Here is an 8,518-nt window from a genome sequence, read left to right as displayed (position 1 = left end):
CTCGGCGGCCCGGGACGGGAAGGGCACAGGGCTGCGATATGCCGTCGTGGGGTGCCCCCTGGTGGACCAATCGGGCCATCAGAAAACCATTTCCACCTGGCCTGGACCTAAATAATAAGCGTGTTGGTTTCTCAGTGTCAGCGAAAGGAAGCAGAGAAACCAGAATGGGGGGGAGACGGGGGAAGGAGGGGCTGACCCCCGGGAGGAGACGTCCGCCCAGGCTGGGGCCGTTTTAAGACACCCCCGAGAAGAAGGGGAAACCGATTGTGTCCTGGGACGCCGAGCTCGCCAAGAGATAGCCGAGAATAGGACAGAGGATATAGTATGGCACGTGTGATATAATGCTATATTAAATACAATATAATGTGAAATATATATAGGTAACATTTTATTATATACATGATATAATACTATATATTATGATACAATGTGACAGCACAGAAAGCGATATATGATATAAATAATATCATATGGAATATAATATATAATGTAACATTTTGTTAAATATGATATAATACTATATGTTATAATACAGTGGGACGGCAAGCACAGAAAGTGTTAGGATAGGATATAATAAGTACAATATGATATATAATATAATATATAACATTTTATTATATGATATGCTATAATATGATACATGTTGATACAATGTGACAGCAAGCACAGACAGATAATATGGTATGATATGTATAATATAATAAATACAATATAATATATAACGTAACATTTTACTATATGCTATATATATTATATGATTTATTGTTATGTTATGTGGTCGATAATAGTATACATTATGATACAATGTGACAGCAAGCACAGGAAGAAATATACCATATGTAATATACCATATATCATTATATCACACTATACGATATGTGGTATGGTATGATATAATGAAATAAGAAATACAATAGAACAAGTAATATGATAAATAATGTAATAATATAAAGTAACATTTTATTACATATGATATAATGCTATACATTATGATACAATGTGATATATGATATAAATAATAGAATAGAGAGAATAAAACCCTACAACATTATATTATTCTATATATTTCTATTATATTACAGCGTCATTCTATTTCGTTATTAATTTAATCTTTTCTAGTATTCTAAGCACGGGTGACAGCCCGTGAGAATGACAAGAGAAGGACGATGGAGATACTTGTGTGAGCAACAAGAAGGAAGTCAGCATCTTTAAATCTCAGAGTGTGGCCGGAGACTGGCGTGGCCGGAGGCTGGCGTGGCCGGAGGCTGGCGTGGCCGGAGACTGGCGTGGCCGGAGGCTGGTGTGGCCAAAGGCTGGCGTGGCAGGAGGCTGGCGTGGCCAGAGACTGGCCTGCCCTCACTTGCTCTCTGATATAAGCCATAACTTTTTGGACTCTCCTTCCAAATCAGAGACTTGAGTCCTTCCTTCTGTGATTTCACTCTAGCATAATCAAGGATTCAACTTACTTTCTAAATGTTCAGTCTTTGAAGGCTAGGCTGTGAACCAGCTAAGAGTTTCTGATCTAATGACTACCAAACAGCTCCAGATATCATAGTGTCCCAGCTTTTGAACTCTTAAGTCTTTTCTATATTCCATCATGGATGGATGGAATATATGTATGTATGTATATATGTATGTATGTGTATGTGTATATATGTATATGTATGTATATATATATGTGTATATGTATGTATATGTATTTATATATATGTATATGTATGTATATATGTGTGTATATGTATATGTATTTATATATATGTATGTGTATGTATATATGTATATGTATATATGTATGTATGTGTATGTATGTGTATGTATGTATATGTATGTGTATGTATGTATGTGTGTATATGCATGTATATATGTGTGTATATGTATGTATATATGTATGTATATGTATATATATGTATATGTATGTATATGTATGTATGTATATGTATGTATATGTGTTTGTGTATGTGTGTGTATATGTGTATGTATATGTATGTATGTATATGTATGTATATGTGTTTGTGTATGTGTGTGTATATGTGTATGTATATGTATGTGTGTATATGTATGTATATATGTATGTATGTATATGTATGTGTATGTATGTGTATATGTATGTGTATATATGTATATGTATGTGTATATGTGTGTATATGTATGTGTATATGTGTGTATATATGTATGTATATGTATATATGTATGTGTATGTATGTATATATGTATGTATGTATATGTGTATGTGTATATATGTATGTATGTGTATATATGTATATATATGTATGTATGTGTGTATATATGTGTGTGTATATGTATGTATATATACATATACATGTGTGTGTATATATATATATATATATATATATATATATATATATATATATATATATATATATATATATAAAAACAATCACTTCTTGGGACTTTGTCAACTACTCTTAGATCTGAAATGTTATCCAAATGATTGTGGATCAGTGGGAAAGGGGCTTATTTGTTAAGGAAGCTCAAGTGGACAGTTTCTACCTAAACAGAGAACGGAGTTTAACTGAAGATTAAAGATCCAGCCCATTCCTGCTACAGCCAATATGGTTCTAAAAGGGTCTCTTCCCTCACACCCTGATTAAAAAAAAAAAAAAGCCTTATTAAAAAGCCAGGAGAGACACTGAAGGAGGTGATATTGGTGGGATTAGAATTGTACTTTATTATCTTAGGATGGAATGGAAACGGGAGAAGCAGAAAGCAAGGAAATCTGCTAAGAGTTTATTGCAATCAGCATGATGGCGATGGAAATGACAAAAAGGGATTGGATGCGATGGACATTTTCATGGTAGAATCAATAAGACTTAGCCACTGATGATTCAATATAAGGGGAAATAGTTGAAGGTAACTGAGATTTTAAAGTTTGAATTATTGGAAGGATGGTGAGGAAGTTGGGAACCTGCCAGTTTGATAAATGAAAGAAAAAAAAAAAAGAAAAGAAAAAAAATCTGACTGTTAACACCCTCACCCTCCCATCTCCTCAAAGATAATTTTGTTCTAGATTGAGGGCAGTGTGGTGGCACAGTGGCTAGAGTTCTGGGCTAAAAGTCAAGAAGATTCAATTTCATGAGTTCAAATCTAGCCTCAAATACCTAATTAGCTGCCTGTGCCTCTGGGCAAATCACTTCATCCCATTTACCTCAGTTTCCTCTGGAGAAGGAAATGGAAAACTACTCTAGTATCTTTCCCAAGAAAATCCTAGATGGGAGAACAGGGAGGTAGTCATCATCACTGGACAACAACAGGACCTACTTTGCCACTTCTTTTCCCTGATTTACATTATATGACACCCTTTTAATTACACTCTTGTTTCTTTATATTATCTAATTAAATTATCCTTTAAATGATTTAATTGAAATTATCCAATATAAACTCCTCCATCTGGCATTTATGTTCACGAGCTCTATGGGCCAGCCCAATCTGGCTTTCTTGCTGTTTCTCCCAGGAGACTCCAGAGTGAACTCTCCTCAGTCATACTTCTTGGAATCCCTGGTTCCTTTCAAATCTCAGCTCAAATACCACCTTCTGCATGAAGCTATATCTGGTCTCCCCTGGTGCTCGTGATCCCCCCATTACCTTGTCTTTACTTAGTATATATTTATATATCATGGTGGGGTGATCTATTGAGTTAACTACCTAACTCTACTTGGAAATATACCTTTATCAGATGTAAATACATTTGGATTGAATCACTCAAATCATAGATGTGAAGGAGACCCGAGTACTTCTTTGAATCAATAAATAAATCAAAGGCATTTCAATGAGGTGATCAGGAAGAAATTGATAGTGAAATTTAGTCATACGGTGTGGGGCTTTTTCAGAACCAGAAAACTAGTTCAGAATTATGGATGTGAGCAGTTTGGCAGTAGAAACCTGCAGCAAAGTCCCAAAGAAAGAATTGGTTGGTTTGGGAAGAGGAAGGGGAGAAGAGCCCCAGCTTCAGCTTTTTCCCATCTTCTTTTTTTTAATTATTATTATAACTTTTTTTTGACAGTACATATGCATGGGTAATTTTTTACAACATTATCGCTTGCACTCACTTCTGTTCTAACTTTTCCCTTCCCTCCCTTCACCCCCTCCCCTAGATGGCAGGCAGTCCCATATAGTTAAATATATTATAGTATATCCTAGATACAATATATGTGTGCAGAACCGAACAGTTCTCTTGTTACACAGGGAGAATTGGATTCAGAAGGTACAGATAACCTTTTTTCCCATCTCCTTGACCAGAGGAGGACCTCGGGAACTGTGGAGAGTCAGAGGATTGTAGACAACCCATTGCCATCCTAGCAATGTCCCCAAAACAGTAGATGCAGAGTCTGCTTAAGGGAGCCAAGAACAAATGAGATATAGTGAGGAAAGAATTTTAGAGCTAGATCTTCTAGAACAGAAATTATTAACTTGGGGTCCATGAAACACACACACACACACACACACACACACACACACACACACACACACAATCTCTTTTTCTAGATTGTAATCGTTCTCTTAGAGCAAGTTTCTTGGGGAACTTCTGGAGGCAGCCTTGGCTTTAGCTTCAGTTCAATAATCCCAAAATGCAGCCAGGAGTTAAAGTCCTTTACTGTCTCTTTCCAAATCTTATCTCCAGATTCTTTATTTTCTCCTTCAACCTTGTCTCCTTCACTTGGGGCTCAGCTAGCTTTCTGGAGGCCTTCCTCTCTCTTTAGTTCCCAAGAGCTCTTGTCCGAGTGTCTCCAGCCAGCACGAAAGTCGATGATGGAATGAATCAGACTCTGCCTCGGAGAGTGGGCTTGTGGGAGCTCCTTAAAAGTATGCTCTCTTAAAGGTATGAAGCTCATGGAATTCTAGTAAATACATTACGGAACTAGAGAATTGTTAAGTGCCATGCTAAATTAGATAAGTATATCCATTCCAGTGACTTAGCACCTTGTAAGAATCCTAACACATACACACACCATTTTATTTGTAAAACTGTGTTGTTGATGTTGGGTTTTTGTTTTTTTTGTTTTTGTTTTTGTTTTTTTTTTGCATTTAAAGACATTGTTTTATGAAAAGGTTCATATGTTTTAGCTGATGATCAAAGGGGCCCATTAAACTGTGAGTTCCTAGAGAACAGGAATTATCTTTTACCTCTCTTATTGTTGTACCGAGAAAAACAGCAAGTGAGACGATAAAATTGCAAGTGGAGTTTATTTGCCAGTGGCTGCCCAAGGGGCATAGCAAGACCCAAATCAGGCAGCCCCAAACAGCGGGAGGCAAGGGTTTATAAAGGCTAAAACCACAAGCTAGAGGATGTTAGTTGCTAAGCAGGAAGATACAGAAGCAGATGTCAGTAGTTATAACTTTCTCAAAAGAAGGGGGTTACCAAGAACAGGGGTACAGGACGGGGTGCTCTGATCACAGAGCACAAAGATGTTGCATTTCATTTAGACAAAATATTTGGCGGGGGAGATGGGGCAAGCAGGAGCTAGTACATTATCCCCAGCACTTGACAACAGTGCCTAGCATATAGTACGTACTTAATAAATGCACATTGACTAATGACCCCACCCCCCAAAAAATATTTAAGAACCATTACTCTTTAAGGGAAGCTTCATTATACATAAACTAAGCCACATGCATGGCCCACAAATGGAAGAAAAAGACTTCTATCAACCAAGAGTTGAGAGTTACCCCATTTGGCCATACGGGCTCTCTAAGCTTGAGCTCACTTAGAAACGGACTCTGAATATACTATGTTACAAACTTTAGTGGGACTGTTGGATACCAACTGTTCTTGTTATCATATCTTTGTAAACACCCCTCACTAAAAACTAATTAAGTTTGTTTTCTAATTTCTATTAACCCAGAAGGAAGCACACCAGGCTGAGTAAAAGCTAATTAAGTCATTATCTAATTTGTGTCAGCTGATAATAATGGGAAGTACACCCACAGTGGGGGCTCATAAGCCTAATTAAAAGCTAAATAAATCTGTTATTTATTTATGTAAGTTGATTATAATGGGAAGTAGACCAGTTGGGGCTCATGAGTCAAAGCATTGGGAAAACTCTCCCCCATCCCGATCCGGGAGGGCAATTCCTAGAGTTCTGAAGGGAGATGTAGTAGACACACCCTCTTGGGGACCTTACCAGGCAGTATAAGTGAGGGTCAAAGAAACCCCACTCCATATTCATGTTGTCTCCTCAATTGAATAGAAGCTCCTTGAGGACAAAGACTTTCAGAGTTTTGTCTCCTCAGTGCCTGGCACATTTTAGACACATAAAATAAAGAATTGTTGATTGACTGATTTGAGCAGGGGAAAAAGTGGGGGGCCCAGGAGATAATGATTTCCTCACAAATAGATTTTTTTTTTGGTAAGGTCGGTTGCCTTTGTTACGGATGTTATACAGGGACCTACATCTACGTCCAAGTATTGGTTGGACCAGAGTTGAACGTCTACATCCAAGTATTGGTTGAACCCAGAGGCCTCTGGGTTCTTTGACTGCTACTTCTTTGACAGGGAAAAGGGGGAAACGGGGCAGAGGGATACTTCATGGCATATATTCTGCCCTTACTGTATAAGGACAACCACCATGTCCCTGTATTAATCTTGGGATATTAAATCTAGAAAGTGCTGTAGAGATCATCCCTTTTCATTCTGATCATTTCATCTCACATTCTGTAACCACTTTGGGGAAAAGCCCCTTTTCTTCATTCACACACTCCACATTTTGGGTCTGGACTATGTAATAAGCCTCCTCATTTGTCACCCTGCCTCCACTTTCTCCCCTGGACACCCAATTACCAGAGGGTGTGCATAGGATTTCCCCCATCCTACAAATAGTTGCCAAAGTGATTTTTCTAAAGCATGGGCCTGTGTCAGCACGTTAACTGCGGCAGCTCCAAGTTCCTTTCTGCCAGTCTTCTCACATAACAGTCCCCTCTGTGCACCCCATGGTCCCTACTTGTTGCTCTTGGTCCACAAAGCTTCAGCTGCCATCTCTGGTCATTTCCAGTCCCTCCACGGCTAGAATGACTCCTCATCTCACTCCTTAGAGTCCTAGTCTCTCTCCAAGACTCCCATCAAATCTCTGTTCCATGCTTTGTATGATGAGCCCCTCACTAAGACCATGTTTCAATAGCCTTGGAGAGATGGAATTCTGTTAGGTTCTTACTAAGTGCTAAGTCGGTACTTGACAATTCTCTAGTTCTGGCCTTTACTGGGAGTTTTTACTTGTGAATTCCTGGGGCAGAGCTTGAATGCTTAGGAGGAGCAAGTTTATTGGTTGAAGTAATTCTTCCCAGAAGTCCTTGCATTATCCCACGCCCATTCTCTGGGAGGATAAAGAGGGCAGCTCTGGAGGAAAAAGGGAGTTGTTTTCTGGACCAGACTTGAGGCTGCTCTCTGCAGGAAGGGAAGTCGGCGAGAGATTTGAGTTGACACAGCAGATCATCTCCCAGAGAGCGATCAGCAGCTTCTGGAGACAACAGCACGTTACAGAATTCTCCAGGAAGTTTAAAAGCAGTTCAGAGATTAGTAAGAGAGGAAAGTCACTAGAAAGAAAGTTTGACAAAGGGATCAGCGAGAAGGGTCATGGCGTATCAGCTCCCTTGGGAACCTCAAAAGCTGCTCTGGGACTCTTTGGATTCCAAGGGTCCAGAGCTGGCTCCCAGGCGGATTCACCTGGGGCCAGTCAAACCCAGAGGGGCCAGGCTTGCTTCCCACAGTCCTGTTTGGCAGTGTGGGAGTATATGTGTGCACATATGTGTGTGTGTGTAGGGAGGGAGAGTGAGTGTGTATGTGTGTGAGAATGTGTATCTGTATGTGTGAGTGTATTGAGGGTGAGTGTATATATATGTGTTTATGTGGTTTAACTCACACCTTCCCAGTTTTACCAGGCTTGTAACACTTGCCTTCTACACCTTTAAAAGTATTCCCTGCATATGTATATTACCATATGTGTACATGCGACCTATGTACGTGTACACATGTGGTATGGCATATTCATATAGCCACTGTGTTGTTCCCCCCTACCTCAAGATGTAAACTGCCAGAGGGCAGAATGCTGCTTTTGCCTTTCCTTGTAATGGCAGCACTTAGCACAGTGCCTGCTTTCAGAGTAGGGGCTTAGTAAACACTTGCGGATCGGGCAACATCAAGCTTGCTCGTGGCTCATCCACAGAGGTTATTTGGATGGCTCCTTCTCCCCCTTTTGCCTGCCCTGCAGAGTCAAGGAAGCTTCTTCAGAGCTTCCCCCTCCCAAGCCCCACCCAGGAGTTACTGGTCTTTATTGTTGCTGTTAGGGAGCATGAATCTGTAGGGCCTTCAGACTGAGGCCTTAGAGGCTTTCTTCAAAGGTCTCACATGACTTCAGTCCCAATGACTCAATCCTACCTTAGGGATTTCAATGTTGGGGCTGTCACATGAAAAGTTACTTCCCCCCCAACATTTCAGGGCGGGGATGGGGATGATGGGGATAAGGGCAAGTTTCCAGTGCTTATAAATGGCACCCTGTGGTGTATAGGC

This window comes from Sminthopsis crassicaudata, chromosome 1 (genome assembly GCF_048593235.1).
Source record: "Sminthopsis crassicaudata isolate SCR6 chromosome 1, ASM4859323v1, whole genome shotgun sequence".
NCBI lineage: Eukaryota > Metazoa > Chordata > Mammalia > Dasyuromorphia > Dasyuridae > Sminthopsis > Sminthopsis crassicaudata.
Note: the sequence above shows the minus strand (reverse complement) of the source record.